This window comes from Mustela putorius, unplaced genomic scaffold (assembly GCF_011764305.1).
Source record: "Mustela putorius furo isolate JIRA1106 unplaced genomic scaffold, ASM1176430v1.1 tig00003853_pilon_pilon_pilon, whole genome shotgun sequence".
Classification (NCBI taxonomy): Eukaryota; Metazoa; Chordata; class Mammalia; order Carnivora; family Mustelidae; genus Mustela; species Mustela putorius.
Window position 1 is genome coordinate 15152248 of NW_025422005.1, and position 25480 is coordinate 15177727.

General features: G+C 54.2%; 1 protein-coding gene across 4 annotated transcripts in view; it reads right to left on the reverse strand.

Annotated features, from left to right (window-relative positions):
• Window positions 1-25480, reverse strand: part of ECE1 (endothelin converting enzyme 1) — a 115307-nt gene that overhangs the window by 68633 nt on the left and 21194 nt on the right. Inside the window, exon 1 of one of the 4 annotated variants that reach the window (XM_004741268.3) lies at window positions 19370-19621. The exons of the other annotated variants lie outside the window; for them this stretch is intronic. The gene's annotated coding sequence lies outside the window, so the exon portion shown is untranslated. Of the gene's footprint in view, window positions 1-19369; window positions 19622-25480 lie in introns of those variants that run through there. 4 annotated transcript variants of the gene reach the window in all.

Consider the following 25480-nt stretch of genomic DNA (forward strand, 5'->3'; position numbering starts at 1 on the left):
GGAGGCAAGCAGGAGTTGGGGGCAAGGGATGCCTAAAGATGAGACTCAGAGACAGAGAGAAGGCCAAGGGCACAGAGCGTACATGGGAGACTATGGCTGCTCACAGCCTCCTCAGAGAAGGTGGCGGCCTTGCCAGTCCGTGAGTCGGTCACCCTGGTCTGGACCAGAGAGTCCCAGGCCGAGCTCCCTGAACGTGCTGGCAGATGAGACATGCTCACACATGCAGGGAGCTGGCAAACACTCCCCTACTTGGCCTGCTGCTGACTCACCTGCCTGGGGGCCCTGGGAGGCATTGAGAGCCTTACCTAGTGCTGCCAACCAACACCCTCAGTGCTGCTGAGGCGGCCAGCCCACGCCCAAGCCCCAAACCTGGCCAGCAACCTCCTCCCTACTCCCTGACCTGGGCCACACATTACACTGCTGACCACACCTCTCTCCACCTCCCCCACTCCGGTGTGATAGCCTCTGTCTGTTACCTCTGCCCCTCTGGGGCAGGGGGGAGTGTCCTAGGCTCTGCCCCTCCTCCCCCTGGAAGCCTTCCTTGTTGTCGGCCCCCTGACCCACTTGATCTCCCATTATCACCCTCCACCCCCCACCCCAGTCCCTCACCTCCCAGCTGGCTCTAAGCAGAACTTTCTCAACTAACTGATATGGTCCAGTCACTCTCCTCCTTCACACACCGGCTCTGGAAATGGCAGAAAAAAAAACAGGAGCCTTGGCGCGGCTTCCAAACTCTCCTCCCTGCTGGGGTCTGGCTCCCAGCTCCCCTTGAGCTTGACTCGCCAGTCCTCCCTCACATGCTCGAACCTCAAATACATACGGTTCAGTCCCGTAGCCACACCGTGCTCCCAGCTGCCGGGCCTCTGCGAATCCGCTGCCCTCTGCCCATGAGGCCTCTCCTTGCTTCTTCCCCTGGCTAACTCATCAGCTCAGATGCTTCTTCCTCCAGGCAGCCTTCTCGGACTTCACTGTGACCTTTCTTCCCCTGCAGCACCCTGCACAACCTTCTAGCATCTCATCCCAACAGAGTGACCGCAGGCAAGTGCAGCCGTGTGACCCTGACAAAGTCCCCCCACTTCCTGTGCGGGCTTTGCTTGTCTATCAAGTGGAGAGGATAATGGTACCTATTCTATAGGGTCTTTATAAGATCAAATAAAATAAGACACATCAAGTCCTCAGGCCAGTGCTTGCAGAGAAGCTGCACTCAGGAAGCATTAGTGTGGGTGGCGGTGGGTTCAGAAAACGCGGTTCCCATCCTACTGGGAACGACAAAAGATGGGACCTAGAACATGCCAGGTGCGGGGCCTGGCCCTTGCTGGCACCATAGTACCTCCTTGCCTGTTCGCCGCTGCACAGTACAGAACTGTAACACCGGGAGGGTTAGCAACATGCCCAGAGTCACACACCTGGTGAATAACAAAGCCCAGACGGCAGCCCAGGTGTGCCAAGGCCCAAAGCCTGTGGTTTTGCCATGACAACAAACAAGGTGGCAGCCCCAGACGGGTCCGTCCTTCCCACTTCAGGCATCCCTTCCTGGCTGCGTTAAAGGGCCAACTCGCTCTGGTCTTCTCCAAGCACCAAGTTCAAAACAGACCGGAAACGTGCAGCTGGCCCCCACCCCACGCAGGATGACCGGTCTGTGTAAGGCCCAAGCTGAGGACACCACACGTGTCTTAACAATTTGCTGATCTAATCACATAAAACTTGGGACAAAGTTAATCTCTCTCTCTTGATACTTAAGATGGTCACGCCTGAAGTACCCCCTAATTAGGCTCAGCCAGGAAGCAGCTCGTGGAAATGGTTGTAATTAGTATTTGTGTTATATAGGTGGGGTAGTAAGGGCCAGGAAGAGGGAGGAGGAAGCAGGTAAGCTTTGGGGACTCCTTGGATCCGTGAACTGAGGGTGGCTGGGGCCCTCACAGTTTGCACCAGACCCCACGCCCACCAACTTTCGTGGCTGATCCTGTTCGACTTTCGTGATGACTCTGTGATGTGGGCCCTGTTCTCCCTTTTCTAAAGTGAGGAGACAGATTCAGAGAGGTCCATTCACTTGTCCAAGGTCACACAGCCAGTGAGGAAAGAGCCGGGGTTCACACACAATCTCCCCATCTGGCCCGGTGATGTCATGGACAGCAGGCTTGGCCTTGCGCTGGGAGGCAGGAGGTCTACATTTTGGCCCCAGGTCCCATGTTGCCTTCCACTGGGCTTCAGCAAGTGCCTTCCCCTCCTCAGCACACAAAGAGAAGGTGTGCCTGTCAGGTGGGGAGTGGCTGAAAGCATGGCCTGGGGAGCTGGGCTCCCGGGATTCCAGCCTTGGAGCAAACCCTTCCATCTGAGCTACAGCGCCCTCGGTACGGTGCAGACAATGGTGCGGCCCTCACAGGGGTGCGAGGCTCAAACACATTAAAAAACTTAAAACACTGCCTGAATGTTATTATCATTTTTGGGGAAAGCCTGGGCTTTGAAGGCAGTTTTTCCATCTGTAAAATGGGGAGGTAGTTTGTTGCTGGAGTCAAACGGTGGTTCACAAAGCCCGTATATTCTTAATTCTATAGAGCCCTTCATATTTCAAAGTTACCATGGCAACCCAAAATACAAAAGAGACGTAAGTGGGGCTGCCCCTTAGGCACTCAATGACCCCATATCCTGACCCCATCTGGTTTCCTCAAGTGTTCCAAGGAATGAAGTTTGAAAATCACTCCTTTACGTTGCTTCCTGACAACTGACAGCTCTAAAGCGAGGTGGATACTGGGACTGGGGCCTGGGGCTGGGATGGTGCTTGCCCCACGAGGTGAGCACGGGACAGGGGGTGGCTGGGCCACACCCATAGTGGAGTCCAAGGAAGGGGGGCTGCTGGCTGCTGCCATTCAAGCTGGACAGCGGCCTCCCCAGGAGGTGGTTGAGGAGCTGGGGAGGAGCCAGGGGAGGAGCACAGACCCATGTGGCCCCCAGCAGCTCACGTACCTGTCTGCCACCAAGGGGTGACCCCATTCTCATCCAGCGACATGGGGACAACACTGAATCCCAGGCATAGAAAGCCTTTACGACTGTGAAAACCTGGCCCAAATTAATGTTTTTTTGCATATTTCTAGTAGATGACTTTCTCTCCCTAGGAGCACAGAGTCTGGGGCCATAGAACATGGGTTCAAGTGCTGGCCGAGTCCCCAGCGCTCAGTTACAGGGCCGTTGCCTCCTGCGTGAGACAACAACACAGAGGGCATGGCCTAGAGCCTCAAACACAGCATTGCGGGCCGCTCTGGGCCTGGGGCAACACTAATCAGCTTGCTCCGTAGGGCCCTCATCCGGTGTAGACAGACGGCAGTTGAATTGGGCTGACTGACTCCTGATCCTCTAAAGCACGGGCTTCAGGCGAGGTAGTTGGGACTTTTCAGTTCTGTGCTCAAGCACAGATCAAGCTAGATGGGAATCTGTCTGTCCTTCGACTTTAAAAGTCCCATTCAATTCGATAGCTGTTTCCTGGAGGTCCCGTGGTGCCTGTTCGCAGAGCACCCATCCCGTGCCAGGTTCTCACCACAAACCTGCCTGGTAAGCCACACTGTCCCCATTTGACAGATGAGCAAACCGAGGCTCAGAGAGGTGCTGTGACCACCCCCAGGCCAGGCTGCCCCTTCACAATACACAGGGAGTGCAGCCGGGCCCGGAGGGGTCCCCTGATATGGAGGCTGTAAGAAGACTTGTGAGAGCCTAGGGTACCAGCCCCTGTTACTTGGGTCTTCTGGTGGGAAGTGACATCCTCCAAGTGAGGAGACCCAACCAGCATCAGGGCTTACTTAGGAAACAATCTTAACTCTAGGGGAACCAGCAGCCTGAGAGGCTGGGCGCCATGTCACCTCCTCCGAGAGATCCTCCTTAAGCAGTCCTGTCACCTCCTCCCCCCTCCGGCCGATGGCCCATAATCCTTCCCTGAGCACCAGAATGGTGTGAAGCACTCTACAGACATCACTCGTTTACTCCTGCCAAAGCCTTTCGGCAATGATCTCTACCTCTCTGAGCCTGGCTTCCTTACTGGTAGGAGGGGGGATATATGAGAGCAACACATATTGCAAAGGTGGGTGGGAAGATCCAACTGGAAAAACCAAACACACTGGCAAATGCTGGTTTAGCACTTCCTGCCAGCCTGGCTTGGTAACACAGAGCACAGCCAGAGGGGGAGACGGTCTGGCCTGTCCCCGCCATTCCACTGAGGCTGCTGGGACACGTTCCTGCCAGGTACCCCAGACCCTCTTTCCCCACAACATCTGGTCCTGAGGGACACGGCCAAATGGAGTAGAAGGAGCACTAGAGAGGAAGCCAAGAGTCCAGGTTTGGGTTCTGGCTGTACCCTCACGGGCCCTGTTTCCTCCTGGGCCCCTTCCCCAAGGCGGGACCGGATGATAGAAATACAGCATTGTTTTGCCTGATGATTCTTATCTTCCTCTGCCCAACCTTCCCTTAGAGATAGACTTGTCTGGACGAAGTGCAGCAGAGGGGCTGAGGCTGGGGCGCGGGGTGCCGGCGGGGAAGCTCCAACCCCCAGCTCCCCCCCCCCCCGCCCCCGTGGTAGCAGCATCCTGGCCTGGCCTGGGCCCCCCTGGGTGGCTGAGCCTTCCCTTCTCCCTTGCCTCCCTCCTGGACCTGGGCTCTCCCCCTGCCAGGTTCCTGCTCCTTCTGCCCCCACTTGCCCAGTGCTCCCCGAGAACTTCATCAGGCATCAGCCAGGCTGCTATCCTCCCGACCCCACCCCTGGCTGCTTTCCCAGCACTTCCTACAATCAGGACTCCGCCAACGGACAGCCGAGGTGTCTGAACTTGCACACTGCCCGAGCCAGGGCAGTGCCGGCGGGCGGGGCTGAGGTGCGCTCTCATTGCCTGTTCAGGGTGGCAGCACCCCCGGGAGCTGGCGAAGCGGCACCCCAAGTGCAGTGACCCACCCCGGCAGCCTCTCCCGCTGTGCTCACTCCCCAGGGGAGGACGTGCAGAGGTCACGAGCGTGGCCTCGGAACAGTCAGGGTTCAAAGCCCAGCCAAGTCTTCACTCTGTAACCCTGGGCAAGTCCCCTAATCCCTCTCTCTGGCGGAGCTTACTCATCTGTAAAATGGATTTATTAATAAGTTGTTAGGAGGATTAGATGACTTAATAACATCAGACACTTAGAAGAGGACCTCAAACAAAGGAATCACTTAACAAATAGTATTATTATTATTGCTAACAGTCTGATTAGCCCAAGGCAGGACTCACAACCCGGCATCCCACGGGTCAAGTCTGGCCCACAAGAAGTGAGTTATTGGCCTGCAGCACTGTACCTGGTTTTGAAATGCCCTCATTTAGAAGACTCTACATGAAGAGCAGTATTTTCAGCTTTTCTCAGGAGCCGAGGAGGGGCTGCCAGGGGACAGGACACAAGTCCCCAGGGCCCCAAGCCCTCCCACCCCACCCCCATTTCTCCTTGGCTCCTTCTCGCTGCAGCCCAGGGTCGGCCTTCACTTGTCATCATGCTAGTGCTCTGGTTTTTGTAACAAAGAGAAAAGAGAAGTATTTCTTGTCCCCTTGTCTTAGTCAAAGTGGGAAAATGATTTATAGGAGGTTGAAATAGGGCAAAATGAATCTGTGGGGACAGAAATCACAATAGCAGTTGCCTCTGAGGCTAGGACTTCCTGGAAAGAGGCCGGAGGGGACCTGCTGGGGGAATGGAAATGTTCTAGAAATGTCCCCTATCTTGATTCCCCTTGTGTTTTCATGCGTGTCTGTTTGTCAAAACTCATCAAACTGCTTCCGGCCTGTGCCTTTCACTGGATGTCACTTATACCTCGAGAAGAAAAAAAGAAGCCAAAACTGAAAGATGGGTCAGGAGGGGCTCATATTTCAAAGAAAACCGCGACTAACTCCTTTTTGGGTGTGAAAAGAACAACTGTGACTTTAATATATGGGAAAAAAGGCAGCCTGAGGTGCCCCTGAGAAATCGACCTGGTTCTCCTGCTCACATGTGAGCTGGAGACCTAACGGTCTGAGGCCATGATTGATCTTCAAAAAACTGCACAGACCCATAATAACCAGCACTGTAGCCATTAGCCACACGGGGCTACTGAAATTAAAATTAACTAAAATTAAATTAAAATTAAAAACTCAATTCCTTGGGATGGCTGGGTGGCTTAGTCAGTTAAGCATCGGCCGTCAGCTCAGGTCATGATCCCGGGGTCCTGGGATCAAGTCCCACATCCGGCTCCCTGCTCAGTGAGAAGCCAGTTTCTCCCTATCCCTCTGCCTGCCGCTCCCTGGGCTTGTGCTCACTCATTCTGTCAAATAAATAAATAAAATCTTAAAAAAAAATTCAATTGCTCATTTGCACCAGCCACACTTCAAGGGCTCAACAGCCACACAAGGTCATGGACAGCACACATACAGAACACCTGCCTATCACAGCAAGCTCTATTGAAGGGCACCAGCTGCAAAGCCCGGACTCCCTTCTGATCACCCGCCCGGGCAGGCACTGCGATCACAGCAGTGCCTGCCGCAAAAGAGGTGCTCAGTCAACATGAGCTGAATGAATGAATGGAGGGAGAAGCAGCACACAGCACTGCCTGGGTTTGAATCCCGACCCTGGTCCTTGCCAGCTGTGGGGCCTCCAGTGAATCTCCCCTCCAAGCCTGATATGGTCAGTAGAGATGACAGCATGGCCCTCTCTCCCCTCCCTCTCAAGCCCAGGCACATAAAGCAGTGTCCTCGTGGGGTGGGGGGAGGGGGGGGACTCGTGCCAACTGCCAAGAAAAGGCCTGCAGGAGAACTAGTGTAGAGCAGGTGAGAGGGGCCACTGGGGGCAGTTCTGTTTGTGAGCGGGTGGCAGTGTGGGGCCCAAATGTGCAGGTTCAGGAGGGAGGGCTGCTGAGCACAGGGAAAAATCTACGTTGGCCCCCATGCCTGGACGCCTGAATTTGAGCTGAGAAATAGCGTCAGACACACACAACGCTGCTATGGTCACGGTGGCTGGGCAGCTACCTTGATCCCCAGAGAGACCCCTCTGTCTTATAGGGTGTGGACCCCCACCAGGGCAGGCCAGGATGGGGCCCATCATGGGGGCTGCTGGGGGTAGAGGGGGCACCTTGCTCAGGGCCCAGCCCTGTCTTCCCAGCACCTACCCTTCTCCATCTCCAACCACACGGGGCCTCTTAGAAGAGGGGAGCGCTCATGGATCTGTTTGTTCACCCATTCAACGAATACTTAGTTGGCACCTATTGTGTGCCAGAAAATAAGCTCCATGCTTGAAATACGTCATTGAACAAGACAAAGTCCTTGTCTCAGGAGCTTGAATCTTAATCAGTAAGATCAACAAGAAACCATGTTGCTAAGGGGCGCCTGGGTGGCTCAGGCGATTAAACATCTGCCTTCAGCTCAGGTCGTGATCCCAGGGTTCTGGAATTGAGTTCTGCATCTGACTCCCTGCTCCGCGGGGAGTCTGCTTCTCCCTATCCCTCTGCCCCTTCTCCCTGTTTGTGCACACACTCTCTCTCTTAAATAATTGAAATCTTAAAATAATAATAATAATAATAATAACAGCACCCAACACTTATTGAGTGCTTACTGTATGCTGAGCACAAGTGCTTTTTAATGCATTTCTTATTTATTCCTTACAAACAATGATAATGCATGTTATTATTGACCCCATTTTATAGGTGAAGAAACTGAGGCACAGAGAGCTTATAGCCAAGATCATGCAGCTCTAACTGTTGACGTTTGGGATTTGGACTCAGGGAATTCGACTCTCGAGTCTCTAACCCTACCCAGTACCCTGTAGGCTCATTGCCAGAGACTACCTCGTTGTGTCATAAAGAAAGTCCAGCGGGGCGGCTGCATGGTAGTAAACTCCTGGGTAGGAATGGAGGAAGGGCTCTGCGAAGTGACACGTACACTGAAACCAGAATGACAGGTGTCGACTGTCAGAAGGTCACTTCAGGCAGAGGGAATAACAAAAGCAAAGCCCCAGAGGCAAGACCAAGTGTACGTGCAAGAAGCAGGAAGGGCAGTGTGATCAGAAGGGAGTGAGCCTGGGCTGACCCCCACCCCATCCCATTCTATAGATGAATTAACTGAGGCCCCAAGAAGAAGCTCCCTAACTGAGCCAAATCAGGGGTAGAGCCAGGACCAGAAGCCAGGCCTCTGGACTCTCAGTCCAGCGCTCCTTCCAAAGCCACACATGCCTTTGGCATGAATGCTAAGGGCTGGGTAGTGAGGACTGAGTCAGCCCGGGCCTAGGATGGTCATGGGTAGCTGATGGACTGTCATCTCCCTGCAACCAGGCCGCCCCCTTCCTTCTAGGTCAGGGGCATCAGCTCCTGGACCACTCACTGCTCAGGACCCCGTCCACATTTCTGCAGCCAGGGCTAGGTGATACTGGCTGCCCACTTTCTTTCTCCTGGGGGGGCTCACTCCCCTCATTTCACTTTTGTCTTCATAGCAACTCTGAGGGGTCAGAGTCAGGGTCTCTGTGTCACGGGTGAGAATGCAGATTTTGAAGCTGGACACATTCAGCTCAGCCATTTGGGAACTGACATTGAGCTGAGCGAATCCCGCAACCTCTCGGGGCCTACTGGCTTCCTCGCTAGGTTGTTAGTAGTGGCTAGTGAGACACTGTGGAAAGTGCCACATGCCATGGATGCCACAGAGTAAGTGCATCAGAAAAGGTACCCTTCGGGGCGCCTGGGTGGCTCAGTGGGTTAAGGCCTCTGCCTTTGGCTCAGGTCATGACCCCCGGGTCCTGGGATCGAGCCCCGCATCGGGCTCTCTGCTCGGCAAGGAGCCTGCTTTCCCCACCCCCTGCCTGCCTCTCTGCCTACTTGTGATCTCTCTCAAATAAATAAATAAAATCTTAAGAAAAGAAAAGAAAAGGCAGCCTTCAAACATCATCACTATGCCTGCAGACAGGAGGATGTTGGGAGCACGGTGGCACCAGGAGACCTTTCCATGCACCCTGGAAACCATTCTGGTCACTGTCCCCACTAGCCCTGGGGCTCCAGTTCTCAAGACCTCCTGAGGAAAATAACCCAGGGCTTGCACTTCCGTGGGAGCTTTGGCTCACCAGCCTAGCCCAGCCCTGCTCCAAGGGGGGTGCTCCCTTAGGGGATGCTGTTCCAGACAGGAAATGGGAAGGGACAGATTAGTCTTTGTGGAAGGTGGCCAGGTATAGGGGAGGGCCCCCTATCCCCACCCCACCAGCCTGAGCCTGACTTGAGCATCCTCATGGGACAGAGGATGTGTCTGGGAGGAAGCTCTTGGCTCAGAAGAAAGAGTCTGGCTCACTGTTTTCCTAATACTCCAGTGGGTCATGTCTCTTCTAGTTCCCCCCAGAAGGTCCAGGACGGGTCACCTCTAGAACCCTGCCTGCCCCACTCGTGCACAGAACCATAATCCGGCTCCAGCTGCTCACATGCGAACTGCCGCCCTTCCCAAAAGCACACCTTCTCCTTCTCTACCCCCGGACCTTTGCTTATGCTATCTCCTCCACCTGGAGAACTTTGATCCCTGCTCTATTCACAGAGACATAACCTTTTTCTTTTGAGGTTCAGCCGAAACGGTGTTTCCTGTGCCCCCACCTAAAGGGGTTCCTTCCTTGGCGCTTTACTTTTACAAGCATTTCTGGAGACTCTCAGGACAGGCTGGCCTCCTTTCTCACATATCCTGCCAGGGCCAGACACAGGAGCACAATCAGAGCCTTGAGCCCCTTGAGCCCCTGCCCCAGAGACCACGCATGGAGGATTCCCAGGGACTGCTGAGCTCCTCCCTTGGAGGAATGGGAAAGCACCCCCATTGGGGAAAAATTTCTTCTGGGAATTGGAGATAAGATGAGGAAAGGTGTCCTGTGGGAAGGGCTGGGAGATCTGAGCTCTGGTGTGTGTTCCAGAATCCCTAGTTCAGGACCGAGGCTGAAGAGGCAGGAGTGAGGCTGTTCAGAGCCTGTCAAGGACCTAGGAAATGCAGCTGTGAGACCTTGGACAAGTCACTTAGCCTCAGCCTCCTCATCTGAAAATAGGATTGATACTCCCTACCTCTGTTAACCAGAAGGGAGAAGCCCTTGGCACACAGGAGCTGCTGGAGCCTGAGGCAAGCTGAAGCCATGGGCTGATGTAGATGGTCCCCAGGGATCCCCAGGGCTGCACCACTGCTCCCCTGCTGACACCCAGGGGCTCCCCTGTCAGAGGCAGCTTTAAAACTCTCCAGGACTCGGGCTGGAAGCCAGAGCTGTTTCCATTACTGACCTCTTGCCAAGGGCTTAGCCAGACCCAGCTGGAGCCCGTCATTTACTGTTTCTGGAGGTTATCAGAGCTGGAGAAACTGCAGGACGGCAGTGTGTGTGACAGAAGCTGGCCCTAGCTCTTGGCTAGCTGGGACTGGAACTGGTCCAGGGGGGCACCCCACTACCTCTAAGAGAATCCATGGGATCCTCCTGCCCTCTCTTGCCCATCCCTAAGGCCCCACTCGGGCTCTGGGGTTTTGGGGCCACATCTCAGCCATGGGTATGTCTCATTCCCACTGGGGCACGAGGCACAGAGTTCCACAGAAACAACTCTGAGATGGGGTGGGGGGTGGGGTCACTCCTACTCTGTGGTTAAGAAAATAAACTCTAGAGCCGAGCTACTTGGGTTCAAATCCTGGCTCTGTTATTTAACAGCTATGTGACCCTGAGCAAGTTACTCAACCTCTCTGTGCCTCCATTTTCTCACCTGTAAAGTGGTGAAATCATAGTACCTATCTCGCTGGGTGGTTGTGACAACGCCATTTGTTCTTTGAGACAGGTTCACCACGGGGCCTGGCACCCAGTTAGCATGGGACTGGTTAGTGGAATGGACAGACACATGGACGGAGCCTGTGCGTCCAAGCTCAGCCCCGTGGCTCACAAAGCCCATTAGCGTCCGTGTGGACGTCACCACCTGCTACCCCCGCCTAGGTCATGATCATGTCTCTCCAACTGGCCTTCTTTGCCTGGCAAAACCTTGCCACTGCCGTTTGTCCCCAAAACCCCTTCAACACCTAGTTCAAAGGTCACGCTACTCTCTGTAGCCTCCTGGGTCAAGACCCTCAGGGTTGTAAGTGACAGAAACCCAGCTTCCACTTGGGTTTCTAACAAAGCAAACGTCCTGACCTGCACTGCATGAAGGGGAAGGAGGGCCAGGCCTGGGACAGGAAGAGATTCAGGAGCTCAGAGGAAACTCCTGGGTTCTCTCCCTCCCTCTCCTCCCCTTTGTGTTACCCTTGTTCTCGCCTTCTGGGTTTAGCCTGGGTCAGGCTAACCTCCTGGCAGCTGCCAGCCCTAGAGAAATGAACGCTTCTTTCTCCCTCTGTTGAAATATAGCTCGGGGGGGGGGGGCATGGAGGGGGCATGCCTGGGTGGTTCAGTAGGTTAAGTGTTTGCCTTCCGCTCAGGTCATGATCGCTGGGTCCTGAGATGGAGCCCTCCCTTTCCCCTGCCGCCCCCCATCCCACAGTCCGGCTCCCTGATTCTTTCTCTCCCCTGACCCCTTCCTTGGCTCATGCTTTCTCTCTCTTGCACATTCTCTCTCTCTTTCAAATAAATAAATGAAATCTGGGGGGGGGGAATATATATAAATACATATACATATACGTATATATACGTATATGTATATATATATACATATATATGTATATATATATATTCATTCCTAGGTAACAGCTCTGATGGGCCAGGCCTGGCTCAAGTGTCCTCCCTGTGAAGAGGCAGAGGCAAGGTCCTGGGATGTGCACCCAGCTACCCCCAAAGGGAGGGGCTGCCAGCAGCAGCAGGAGAGGGAAGAGGAGCTGGACAGACACAATCTGTGTCCATGCCATTGCCCTGACACCCTGGCTCTGCGGCTTTTCCTTCCCCTGTGCTCCCATGGCATCCTGCACACCCCGCCCCCCAACAGATCCCACTGGGCCCATGGCTGTCCCACCCACTGGGCCAGGCAGTCTTAAAGGGCCACGGCTCCCATCATCTTGGCCTCCCAGCACTCAGCTCTGGTCCCTGCAGACAGTTCACTTTCAATAAACGAGGAAAAGAAAACAAGAAAGTAGATGCGGGGCGCGCCTGGGTAGTGCAGGTGGCTGAGCGTCTGACTCTTGGTTTCTGCTCAGGTCATGGTCTCAGCGTCCAAGGATCAAGCCCGGAGTAGGGCTCTGTGCTCAGTGTAGAGTCTGCTTGAGATTTTCTCTCCCTCTCCCTCTGGCCCTCCTGCACATGCTGTCTGTCTGTCTCTTTCAAATAGATAAATAAATCTTAAAGAAAGAAAGAAAGAAAGAAATCACTTTCCATAATTAAAGAAAGAAAAAAATAAGAGGTAGAGGCAGTTGCCCAAGGGGCCAACCAGGAACCAGGATAAGAATCTTAGTCTAGATTCTTTGAATCCCACCCTGAGCCTACCTAGACCCTCCACTTAAAATCATCAAAATAATCTTTTTAAAAAAACCTCTTTGAAATTTTATTCAAGCCGTTCAAGTGAAAAAAAGATTTTCTCCCCCTCTTTGGAACTGCCTTTTTGGGGAAATGGGTGATGGGGACATTTGAGCTGAGTTTACTAACCTGGAGTTCAGACTTGGGAGCCTCTGTGTGTTTGGAAAAGAAAGCTTATCATAGGGCTGTGGGTTGGTAAAAGGATGTAGTTTTAGTTCTCACTGTTTTACAAAAGAATCCATTCTCCAGGAGTTCTAGGAAAGCTTTGACAATCCCCAAGGGGCAATTAGGTTACTTTTTTACTGCTTCTCAAAGGAAGAATGAGGTTTTTCTCCTGTTGCTTCGTGTGTATTTCCTTACTAACATTCAGGATTGGGACTTTATCTTGTAACTATTCCAGTAAGTAATTCCATAAAGCTAATAACTTGGAAGATAAAACAAATATGTTTGCAATTTTGTGTTCACTTTCATGTAAATATTTAGGATGTGGATTACACAAATCTAATAAAACCTCATGCTTTTATTACCAAAAAAAAAAAAAAAAAAAAAAAAGGCCTCTTTGAGGAGAGTGGAACCCATCCCTCAGGAAGCGGGAGACAGGCCCCCAGACTGGTGCGTCTGGGGGAAAGCGCCCTGGATTTGCAGTCAGTTGGACCTATGTTCCAACCAGCTTCCGAAGACACATGTTATGATCTAGGGCAGCCCCAGTGGTGGTGGGGATTGAACGAGAGAATATGGACAAAGTGTGCGGCATGTTGTAGGGACCGGAAGAATGGGAGCTACTGCCGTCAGAGTCGAGCTCCCTGGCCCTCCCAGGGCCATGGCGGATCTTGCTGGCTGCCCAGAAGGCAGGACCCACAGGTTCACAACCCTGGTGCCTCCCTTTACCCCACGGGCAGGAATGTTCCCAACATCCGTCCACTCCTCTGTTCACCCACTGATGTGCCCGTCCCAGCATCTCAGCAGGCCCATCCCACACACCACCAACAGCATAGGCTTTGGGGGAGGGCCATCACCGCCAGTTTACACAGCACTGGGCCCACAGGTCACCACCCATGACACTAAGATGCGGGACAATGCAGCAGCGGAAGCGTGGCGGACCCAGGATCCAGGCAGCCTGGGTTCGAACCCCAGCTCTGCCTCCTACTACCTGTCTGACTTGGGCAAGTAGCATGGCCACTCTGTGCCTCAGTTTATCAGTAAAACAGAAAGAACAGCAGCACTACCCTCCCAGGTGGCACAAGAAAGAGCGAAAGCACGTGAAGCAGCGTGAACACGGGACTGCTGGTCCCTCGATCCTGTCGTGCGCCTGTGGGAGGTACCAGCATGGGCTCCCATTTTGCAGACGAGAAAATCACACGGAGCCAGCACCAGACACCGAGTCTGTCTGACTCTGAACTCCCTGTCATCTTTCCCCCACCCCTTGGCCCCCATATTCCCTCCTGGACTCCAAAATCCTGTCTTAGCATGAAGGGCTTGTCCCCACCTACCACACTGCCCAGGCCGTGTGACAGGACACCTCCCCACATCCAGCCCCAGCCAATCAGGGTGGCCGCTCGCCAAACCAGATGCTACTGGGCTGGCGTTGCCTCAGTGACCAGGAATGTCCGCCTAACAAAGCCCACCCCAGGCTCAGCTTCGCATCTGGTCCCCATTACCCCCCTCACCGCACATGTGTCATGCTTGCCGGGGAGGCCGGGGGGAGCCTGGGAGGAAATGCCTAGCGGGAGAGGAGGCCCGAGTCCTGCTGATGGTGGGGGAGCAGTGGTGCGTTGGCTCATGAGGACACACGCTGCCCCATCCTCAGTCGTGGCCCGCAGTGGGTCCCAGGTGCAGAGCAGAGCTGAATAGAGGGTAGAGAATAAGGGACCAGGGATGTGACAGGAAAGGGAGTGGAGGGGCGATGAACGGAGGGAAGGTGCTAGGCCACGAATCCATGGGACGGGCTCTCGCCACCATCTGCAGTGGGAAGAGCAAAGGTTGAGGAGCAGAGATACCTGGGCGTGAATCCCTGGAATCTACTGCCGTGTGACCCTGGGCAAGTGCCCTTGCCTCTCTGAGCACGTGTCCTCATCTATATCATGGGGATGTGCAAACCTACTTCATGGGCCTGTGGTGAGATTTAAGGAGATAAACCATGATGAGACAAAGGCGCAGGATTTCAAGTTCCTCCGCCTCCTGAGGGCATGGGCTGAGATGCTGAACACGAACGTTCAGCAACGTCCAGGTTCCTGGAGAGGCAGTGTGGCCAGAATGACCTTGGAGTTCAACCTGAGTGATGACATGGCCCGTGTTACGGAGGTGGCAGCAGCAACGGCCCTGCTGTGGCTGCTAACATGTAACAGCAGCCACGGCGGCAGGCACACCATCTCCTGAGCAAGGACTTCATTCCAGGCCTAGTGCTAGGCAGCAGAGACAAAGAGAGGTTAAGTAACTAGTCCAAGGCCACACAGCTGGGGAGAGGCTGTGATTCAAATCAAAGTCTACTCAGCTCTTAGGTACCAGAGGATCCTGCAGCACAGAGTGGGAATTCTGGGCTGGGAGACATCCCTGCCTGGGCCAAGCACACAGTACCCAGCGGCATTCCCTAACCCCCTCCTGGGCCCCCAAACTCCTGGCTCTATAGCCCTCTAGTCCAGCTCCCTCCTCCCCATGCTGTGGCTTGGCTCCTACTCAGCCAGCCCAGGAACCAATTTGCAATTGCACAATTAACAATTGGAAACAACTTTTCTTCTCTTCCAACAGAAAGAATAGCACAAGCCTTGGTGACAAGGACACAGCCGGGCTGCTGCCAGAACCCTTGAGGTCTGTCCCTGCCAGGCTGCAGACACCCCTTTCTTAACCTAGTCCTGCCAGGAAATCAAGTGTCAGGTGGCCCTCTCTGTCTTGTCTTCCTTTCTCATCGAAGTCCTACCCTATCACCTCCACCAGGAAGACTTCCCAAATGCCCCAGCCCAGAGTGTTCACATGTCCCTCTGCCCCTCGGCACCACTGGCTCTCAATTCGTCTATTTAATACCACTGGGCACCACTGATCTGTCCATTTACTCAGTGCCCAGCCTACACCACCTTCACGGGATCACGTATCTCTATCAAATTTTAAGTAACTAGCATTTGTGTGTTTGTTTTTGTAGGCAACGGGCAGGATATCCCTCTCAAGAGTCTCTCAGTCTAACACAGGACCCATGGAGGCTGCTTGACCCATAGCCTACTTCTTAGCTTGGAGAACTCTTACTCATCCTTCAAAACCCAGATCAGATGTCACCTACTCCCTGAAGCCCTCCTTTGTGTCCTAGGCTGCCCCCACTGTATGCACCTGTAGTGATCTGGACATATCTCTAATTAGAATATCTTTACCCCATAACGTAATTAATAACTACCTTTAGGGGTGCCTGGGTGGCTCAGTTGGTTGGGCATCTGACTCTTGGTTTCAGCTCAGGTCATGATCTCAGGGTCCTGGGATGGAGCCATGTTGGGCTCTGTGCTCGGCAGGGAGTCTGCTTGAGGATTCTCTATCCCTCTCCCTCTGCCCTTCCCGACCTCATGTGCACTCTTCCCTCCCCCCCAAAATAAATAAATAAATCTTAAAAAAAAAAAAAAAACAAGAAACAAAAAATTACTTTCTGGGCACTGGGCTAAGGTTGTTTCACTCAATTCTTAAACTACCAATAACTCTGCGAGACAGAGTCAATATCCTCATTTAACAGATGGGAGATGATAAAGCTCAGAGAGCTTGAGAGACTAACCTAGTATCACACAGCTAATAAGTGGCAGGCCAGAAACCTGAAGACAGTTCTGCTCATGCTCCAAGCAGATGACGGATTCCTCAGTTGGATCCAGCTGTCTCCTGCAAGACGGGTCTCACCCACCAAGTGCACCTGAATCCTAAGCCTGTCACAGTCCCCCCATGGATCAGCCCCAGAGGTGAGATGCCACTCAGCCCCAACCCCATGGCAGCATTCAGGCCGCAGGGGACAACCAGCTGGTCCCTCCGCACTCCACTAGCCTCTGGGAGGACTCTGAAAGCCGTAAGCACTTGTAACCAAGCAACAAGGCATTAGAAGCAGCTCCCGCTGGCCCCATCGTCCAGGCCTCTGCAAATGTGCTCTCTGTCCACACCGGAGATACGTAGGCTCGGGGGAGAGTGCGGGCTCTGGAGTCAGCCAGCCAGGGAGTGGTTTGTGGGACCTTGGGAACGCCACCTCTCCAAAGCCTTAATTGGCTCAGCTACAGAATGGGAAGAACCGCCCCGCCCGCCCCCCCCCCCCATCCTCACAGCAGCTGATTAAGATCACGAATGTCAAGTGTCTTGCACCATGCTGGGCACATCCTCTCCCTCAGTGGACAAATATTCACTGTTCGCCTACTATGTGCCAGATGCCGTTTTTAGCGCTGTTCACAGCGGCAAACAAAATAGCAGCATTCCCGCCCTTATGAAGACTTTCACCCTCAGAGCAGGGGCTATCTCGGATTGTTGGTCAGTGCTCTCAGCAAGGAGTCCTAGGATAAGGTGGCCTTATCTGATCCCAGGCCTTCACACAGATAACACGGACACACCTTGGAAGCTCTCCCGTAGCCACCACAGGACCTGGACAAGGAAGTCCCCCCCCCCCCAACACACACATCATCTAAACAGTCAAAGAGAAAAACCAAAATGACTGTCTACAGCAGCCTGGATGGGCCCTGGCAGGTCTTCGGCACAGAATGCTACACAGCCCCCAAAACGATCGGCGAACAGCTTGAATGCAGCCCGGAGAGAAAAGAACTGGCTGTAGGAGTAAATACACGGCCTCCTACCAATGGTTTCTGGTTGTTTCTTTTTTTTAAAAGATTTTATTTATTTATTTGACAGAGAGAGAGAGATCACAAGTAGGCAGAGAGGCAGGCAGAGAGAGAGGAGGAAGCAGAAAGTAGTTTCTTGGGGCACCTGAGTGGCTCAGTGGGTTAAGCCTCAGCCTTCGACTCGGGTCGTGATCTCAGGGTCCTGGGATTGAGTCCCACATCGGGCTCTCTGCTCATCAGGGAGCCTGCTTCCCCACCTCTCTCTCTCTGCCTGCCTCTCTGCCTACTTGTGATCTCTGTCAAATAAATAAATAAAATCTTTAAAAAAAGAAAAGAAAGAAAGTAGTTTCTTCTGGGAGGGGGGCGGTAGGGCAGGGGAGCGGGTGGTTACAGGTGGGAGACTGGACTGCATTTGGAATGTTTCATTCCTGAAACTGGATGGCTGGTTCACCAGTGTTTGTTTTTATTGAATGCAGTGCTTTTTATATATCTGAAATACTGTGTGTCACACACCAAAAAAAGGCATGGGCTGTGGAGGCGGACAGACTGCGATTTCAAGCCAGCCCGGCGCTTTGCTGTCCTATGAGCTCCATTTTTGCTTCCGTGAAGTAGGGATCGTAATGTGGGGGCCCTTCTGAGAATCACAGGAGGTTGTGCTGGGGGGGCCCGTGTGCAGCTGGGTGGCCTGGCACACAGAGGCTGCTGTTGTTCCAGCTGTGGGGAGAATCTCCCAAAATGAGTTGCCAGAGGAGAAGCCCCAGTCCACAGGCTTCAGATCAAGCCGGGGAAGGGCTTACTTGTCCCACACCCAGGGCGGCCTTCAGTGATTTTTTAACTGGTGACGCATCAGGGGCTCCGGAGATTAGCCAATCTTGGTCCCTCGGCCAGGAGACATAAAGTCACAGGCCTAGGCTGGCTGGACTCCCTTCTCAGACTCTGTCCCTGGGCTTCTGGGGACCCCTTCCTGTTGGGAGCGGAGCGGGACAGCTGGGCTTCCTCCCTGCCCAGTACTCCCTGGCCTCTCCTGAGACCCGACTCCTCATCCTCAAGGGCAAGTCTCAGCCATCTTACACCCAAATAACCCCTTTGGAGCAACTTCTACAGGTCCCAGGCTTTAGCAGCTGTGGCCCAGAGCATGGGGCCCAGGCGTCTGTCTCCTGGTTCAAATCCAGCCTTGGGGGTGACTTCAGTGTTCTCAACCCTAAACTGGGGTCACCAACACCTCTCTCTGCAGGCGGTGATGGAGAACACTGGCAGCTGGGGTCTGCACCTCAGAGATGCATCTCAAAGGCATCAAAGGCATGTCCCCGGGGTCAGTCTTACGGATATCTAACGAGTTACGTATTTAAACCATTCCTCCCAACTTTGGCACAACCTAAGTGGTAGGCCCATTGGACTCAGAGCTGAACCAGGCTGAGCGTACATGTGTAGGAGAGGGTAGGGCAAGACCTGGGCAGAAGAGTGGCCGGAAGAGGGGAGCAGGGAGCCCCCACACGGCCTCTCAGACACCCAAGCCCAGGGAGGCTACGCTCACTTGCACCAGCCTATGAGTTCATCAGAGTCCCCAAGAGCCCAAGGGCATTTCTGGGGCACAGCTCTAAGAGGGTGGCCGAAGGGAGCAGGGGTGGCTGTGAAATTTGATTTCAGATTGTAATGCATCTGGGGAACATTCTGACTTCATCCCTGCCCTGGTTTAACCCGGCCCCACCCCCCATTCATAAAGAGCAGCCTGGACGGAAAACACCTTCCCCACAGACTAGGCCCCACTCTGCCCCAGCCTTGCTCGTGAATCCCCTGGGGGCTGACAGCTCCCTTCTCTGGGCTTCCATTCCTCCATCTGAACATGGGTGGAATGAGAGCTAAGGTCTAGCCCATCCCGCAGCCCCCCTCCACACTCCTGCATAACCAGAGCCTGCCAAGACCCAATACTGGTAACGCCGCCCTCCTCCGCCCTACCAGACCTGCACACAGTGATGGGCTCCCAAGTCAATAAGGGAGGAGATCACAGCCCAGGTGGACGCGACTCCGCAGGAAGGTGAGTTGGGGTCCCCACGGTGTGCATGGAGAGCGCACCCCAGCAGAGGAAGCAGCCCGGGGAACGCTGTCCACGCTCCGATTTCATACCCCTTCCCAGCACGGCCGAGTTGGCTCACCAGCACGGAGCTGAGTCCGTCTGACTCCTCGGGCTCAGTTTTTCCAGTAGCTAAGTCCAAATAACACAACAGACGGGACGGGGCTGCTTTTGAAGCTGTTGTAGGATGAGTGTGTCAGCAAGCCGGCATATACTAGCTGCTCAAGAAACGCTGGCTGCGGGCTGCCTCCCCAGCTGTCCACCACGGCTGCCCTGGCACCAGGCTGGCACCCAGAGGCCCTGCTCACTGCTTCCCCAGCTTGCTCTGCCCCCCACCGGGACAACAAGCAGTCCGGATGTTTACACTGGCCAGCCAGGGCCCCTGCCTGCGGGGGACAGGCCGAGTAAACACCCGCGGCCACACAGCTCCAGCCTCCCACTTCCCACAGATCCCCCGCCTCCCGGGCCGGCCTCCGCCCCACTCCAGAGCCTCTGTTTACAGATTCTCCCCACGAACTGTGTCTGGCATTGGCTGTGTCCAGCGACTACCCGGCAAGCTACCCTAAGGCAGTTTCAACTCTCTCCGGAGCAGGGGCAAAGGGAGAGAGGCTCCGGGAGCTGTGCTGGCTTGGACAGGTCACTCTGCTTCTCAGAGGCTCGGCTTCCTCAACTACAAAAGGGGGATGACAGGGACAGGGAAGAACCAGTGGGGTGGCATGAGGAAGGCACTAAGCACAGTGCCTGGCTGGTAGAAGGTGCTGAAAAAATCAGCTCTTAAATTATGACTGTTTGATGGCTCCTTGAGGAATTTGGCCAACAAGCCAATGGGCCCTGAGAGCCCGTCTTAAAAATAAGTAATAGGGCGCCTGGGTGGCTCAGTCGCTTAAGCGTCTTGAATCTTGGTTTCAGCTCAGGTCAGCATCTCAGGGTCCTGAGACTGAGCCCTGCATCAGGCTCCGTGCTGAGCACGGAATCTGCTTGAAAGTCTTTCCCCCTTCTTCTCCCGCCCCGTATGCTCATTCCCCTGCTCTCACTCTCTCTCTTTCCAAAATAAATAAATGAAATCTTAAAAAAATAAAAAAATAAAAAAATTAAGGAACAAGAAATTCTTGGCCAGACCGAACCAAGAGCTTTTCAACGTCACTGCATCACGTCACACAGCGACTGTGGGAGACAGGGTGCATTATTATCCCCTGTTTCCCAGGTGGAGAACCGAGGCTCGGAGAGGTTGAGTCACTTATACAAGGTCACACAGCCCCTGGTAGGTGGAGGAAGTGTGTTCCTGATCCATGGCCTGTGCTCCTGACCTGCATACTCGCCCATGTCCCTGTGGGAGCTTCACTGGTGTCTTCCTTCCAGCCTTCCTCCATTCTGGGGATGCTTCTTCAAGTCCCAACTTCCTCCAGCCCATGGGAGTACTAGGAGCGGCCATCAGCCTGGGGCCCAGCTGTCTGGACCCCAAAGCCTGGGACAGACCGGATGCTACATTCTTCTCTCGCCCTGGGTCGGAGCCCGTAGGGTCCTGCGGCTGCCAGGCCTCCAGGTCTGCAGAAGGCATGGGGGAGCCATTGTGGACATACCACCTAGCTTGTGCCAGGTCCTGTTGGACATTTTCATGACCATCCTGCGTAGGAGGCATTTTATAGAGGAGACCCAGGCTCAGAGAGCTGACGCCACAGCCCATGAGCGGGCCGCTCTGACTCACCAGGCTGCCCCCCATCTCCTAAGGGAGATAAGACATGACACAAACAACCTAACACAAACCAGAAATCGATAAGGGCCTTCAGGAAAGGCCAGATAACAGGCTGGGGCACTTACAGAGAGGGGCTCGGCCTTCCTGGGGAAGTCTGTGTGTGGATAATACAGGAGGAATTCCTCACAGGAGACGCAGGTCTTGGGGGCGCCCAGCAGCCATGCCCATGAGGGGCTCTGTTAGGGCCCTAATTCTGGGCAGGCAGGGCTGACCACAGGAAACACACCTCGCTGTGCAGCCGTGGCCAGTCAGTGCCTTTACTGGTAATCAACACTTAATAAACACCTGCTGTATACTGAGCCGGGCAACAGGCTTGCTCGCTACCACATCTAATTCTGCTTTCGTAGCAGTCCTGTCACACTTTAGAGGACACTACTTTCACTTTAGAGACAGAGACACCGAGGCTTAGAGAGGGAAGGGCGCTTCCTCAAGACCATTCTGCTTAGGGTGGGTGGGGGGCGTCTGCCTGATCCCCAAGTCCTAACGGAACAGAGTGGAGTCTCTGGGTACCTCTCTTTGATCTGGGGACCCACCCCTCTCCTCCTCCCCGAGGCTCCCAGGGAGCTTCCCCAGGCTCGCTGACCACTACACCTGCGTGGCTCACAGGGACAGCTGGACAACATCTGAAGTCGGCATCGTAGTTCCACTTACAGAAGAAGAAACTGAGGCTCAGAGCGTAGTCACGGGGCAGCTTCGCGCGAGATGGGATGCGGCAGGCATGTGTGTGGGTGAAACCAGGAGACCCATACCCTGGCTTGTGGAGAGCTGCTCCCCTCTCTAAGGCTGGAGAACAGGCCAGTGCCGCCCATCTCTGGCCTCCTGAGAGGTGCTTCTTGTCCATAGCTATGGGCACCCTGTGGGGAATCTGGCAGACCTCTCCCCAGCAGAAGCTGAGGGAGCCTGGTTATTCAGCTGCCATGGAAACACAGAGGATGCTCCGAGCACAGGAAAACAGCCGGCCTTGCTCACAGGCCCAGTGCAAAGGGCAGGCAGAGGGCACAATCTGGGGCTCCTCCCATGCACCCGACCCCAAGGCCCCAGGCGTTGTGACAAAAAACGGCAGCGCCCACTGTTGGCCTAGGAGGCTGGGAGGTGGGGCCATTTGGCCCTGGGAGTCGGCAGCTGCCCTTAATAGCTAGGAGGGCCAAGAGAGAAAAACCCAGAGATGGTGAGGAGAATCCCAGGAGGGGGACAGACAGAGCTGGGAAGGAAAAGGGGGCTCAGAGTTAGGGAGCATCTCCTGAGCCTGTGGGACACAGCTGCATCAAACTGGCACCTTCCTGCACCATCCCCCCCACAAAAGATAAGCATGATTCCCAAGATTCCTGCACCCCCCCCCCAGAAAAACTGACATCGGGTGGGGGGTGATGGGCCCAACCCAGGGTATGAGGTCAGGGGTGACAGAGGGACAGAAAGGAACAGTGGGAAGGGGACACAACAAAGCTGTCTAGGTGGAGGGGACAGTGGTAGACAGAAGGCTTCAAGGCCCCCAGGGCCCACGCCCAGGGCTGGGGTGGCGGACGTCCTCCTCCAGCCACAGGCCAGGGGCTCCTCTTTGTCCTCCGCATCACCGGGAATGACAAGATCACGGATCTATGGGTCCTGGGTTCAAGACTCATCCCTGATGTTCATTTGCTCTGTGACCTTGAGCAAATCACCTGCCTTCTCTGGGCCTTCTCTTTAAGACAGAGCACAAGCTCAGGGGCGCCTGGGGGGCTAAGTCGGTTAAGCATTCGACTCAGGTTTTGGCTTAGGTCCCAGGGTCCTGGGATCGAGCCCCATGTCATTCCTCCACACTCCCCAGGGGATCTGCTGGAGAGCCTCTCTCTCTTTCTCTCTCCCTCCCTCTCTCTCTGCCCCTCCCCCAACTCACTCGTGCTCTCTCACTCTCTCAAACAAACAAATCAATCATTAAAAAAAAAAAAGGGGACGCCTGGGTGGCTCAGTGGTTTAAGCCGCTGCCTTCGGCTCAGGTCATGATCCAAGGGTCCTGGGATCGAGTCCTGCATCGGGCTCCTTGCTCAGCGAGGAGCTTGCTTCTCTCTCTGTCTCTGCCTGCCTCTCTGCCTGCTTGTGTGTACTCCCTTGCTCGCTCTCGCTCTCTCTCTCTCTCTCTCTGGCAAATAAATAAAAAATCTTTAAAAAAAAAAAAAAAAAAGATGGGGAGCCTGAGGGGTTCAGATGGTTGGGCATCTGCCTTTGGTTCAGGTCGTGGGATTAAGACCCATGTCCTGGGATTAAGTCCCATGTTGGGCTCCCAGCTCAGTGGGGAGTCTGCTTCCCCCTCTCCTCTGCCTCTCCCCTTGCTTGTGCTCTCTCTTGTCTCTCTTAAATGAATAAATAAAATTAAAAAAAAAAAAAAAAGAAGAAGCACAAGTTCAAATGCTACTTCTAACTATATGTGTGATCTTGGGGAAATCATTTAACCTCTCTGACCCTCGATTTCCTCATCCATGAAAAGGGTCTATTAATGGTACCTATATCTGACAAAATTGAATGAAAATATGTAGGTTAAGCTCTTAGCCCATATGAGGTCCTCAACATTAGCTGGTATTAACATGATCGTACCTTTCACTGGATTATCAGTGGGTCTCAACAGAGGCGATCCTGCCCCTCCAAGGAGTTTCTGCATATACGTTGGAGCATTTTTGGTGGTTAGATGACTGGGAAGTCCTAGCATTTAATCCTGGGGGCCACAGTTGTTAAATTCCCACAGTGTGCATAACAGTGCTACAAAATAACACAAATCGCCTCTCTCAAATGCCAACAGCCCCTGCACGGGATGCCTGCGGGGCTCCGACAGTGAAGCATCTACCTACAGTTCAGGTCATAATCCCAGGGTCCTGGGGTCGAGTCCCGCATCGGGCTCCTTGCTCAGCAGGGAGCCTACTTCTCCCTTTCCCTCTACTCCTCCCCTCTGCTTGTGCGCTCTCTGTCTCAAATAAATAAATAAAATCTTAAGAAAAGAAACAAACACGGGCTGCTAATCCCCAAAGACCATCCGAGTGTCCTGGATCTCCAGGTCCAACAGGAGGCAGTGCAGGGCAGTGGGTCTAAGTTACAGTCCTGCTTTCAGTCCATCTCTGCCACCAACAAGCCATGAGAACCCGAACCTGGAGATACCATGTCACCTCTTTGGGCCTCAGTATCTTCATCCGTGAAAAGCGGACGCTGCCTGACCAGCACCTGTATGACTGGCCGGGGCTCGAGCAGGGTGATGGCTACCCAGCGTCTACCGCAGGGCCCCGGGGAGATGGAGGCCATCGCCACTGCAGAGTGAGAGACCAGGTGGGCCGGGTGGGGCAGATCGGCGAGTTACCAGAACAACCCTTCCACCGGCAGGCCCCGGATCCCAGTGCTGGTCAGAGCCTGAGGTGGGCCTGGTTTGGGAGGGACAACAGGGCACTGCCCTCCTTACAGGGCAGAGGCCAGGGGGTGCCAGTAGGAACAGTCCTGGCCTGCTAAGACCAAAGGGAAGAAGGGAAGCACGGGGAAGGACCCCGAGCCAAGGGGATGGCTGAGCTGTGAACCAGGGCCTGTCAGTAGCTCTCTCGGCTTGTGTGCCAGGGCTGGAAGCGTGATATTTATCAGGCAGCCAACTGTGCACCGTGACGGGGTAAAAGGCTTTGCATTTACCGCACTTCATCCCTTGAACGACCCTGCAAAGTAGGAGGTTCTTCCCTCACTTGCACAGACAGTAGATGAGCTCATACAGTCTATAAGACTTGTACCGTTGCGCAGTGTGGACACAAAGACACAATCACCATTCTTCCTGTCTTCTCCCTCCACCTCCCACTGTCCCCCCCTCACTCTCGGCTCTAACTTCATCCAATGGCCCCCTACTGCTCCAAAAATAAAGATAAACTACAAGCACCCCAGAGCCTGGGCCAGAGCCCCTCCCATCCTGTTGAGCCTTTTTCCGAAACGTCCACTCTACCCCAGGCCCCTGGCCACTCTGCTTTTCCTTTAGTCCCTCCTGTTCCCTTAGGTGCCAGGGCCATTGCACACACTGTTCCCTGCGCCTGGAACGTTCTTCCCCTCCCAGCCAGTGAATATCACTTCTCGTTCAGATCACAGTGAGTGATCTAAAGTCCCCTCTGACCTTTATAGGTCAAACCCCTCCCCCAACCTTTACCAGGTCAAATCCTCTGGCTACAAGCATAGCACCAGGACTTCCCGACATTAGTCACTGCCGCAACTTCATGCCTGTCTGAGTTTATCAGTTAAAGAGCAACTCGCCCCATGCTTTCCTCCCATTAATAGGTATCTATCAAGTGCCTACTATGTGCCCAACCCTGCCCACTGTACTGCGGGGAAGAGGCAAACAAGCCAGATAAGGTCTCTACACTCATGGAACTCACTTCCTAATGGCAGGAAAGGGACAGCAAAAGGCACTTGTGCAAAGGGGTGGAGGTGGAATGCAGTGTAGGCTGCCTGGGT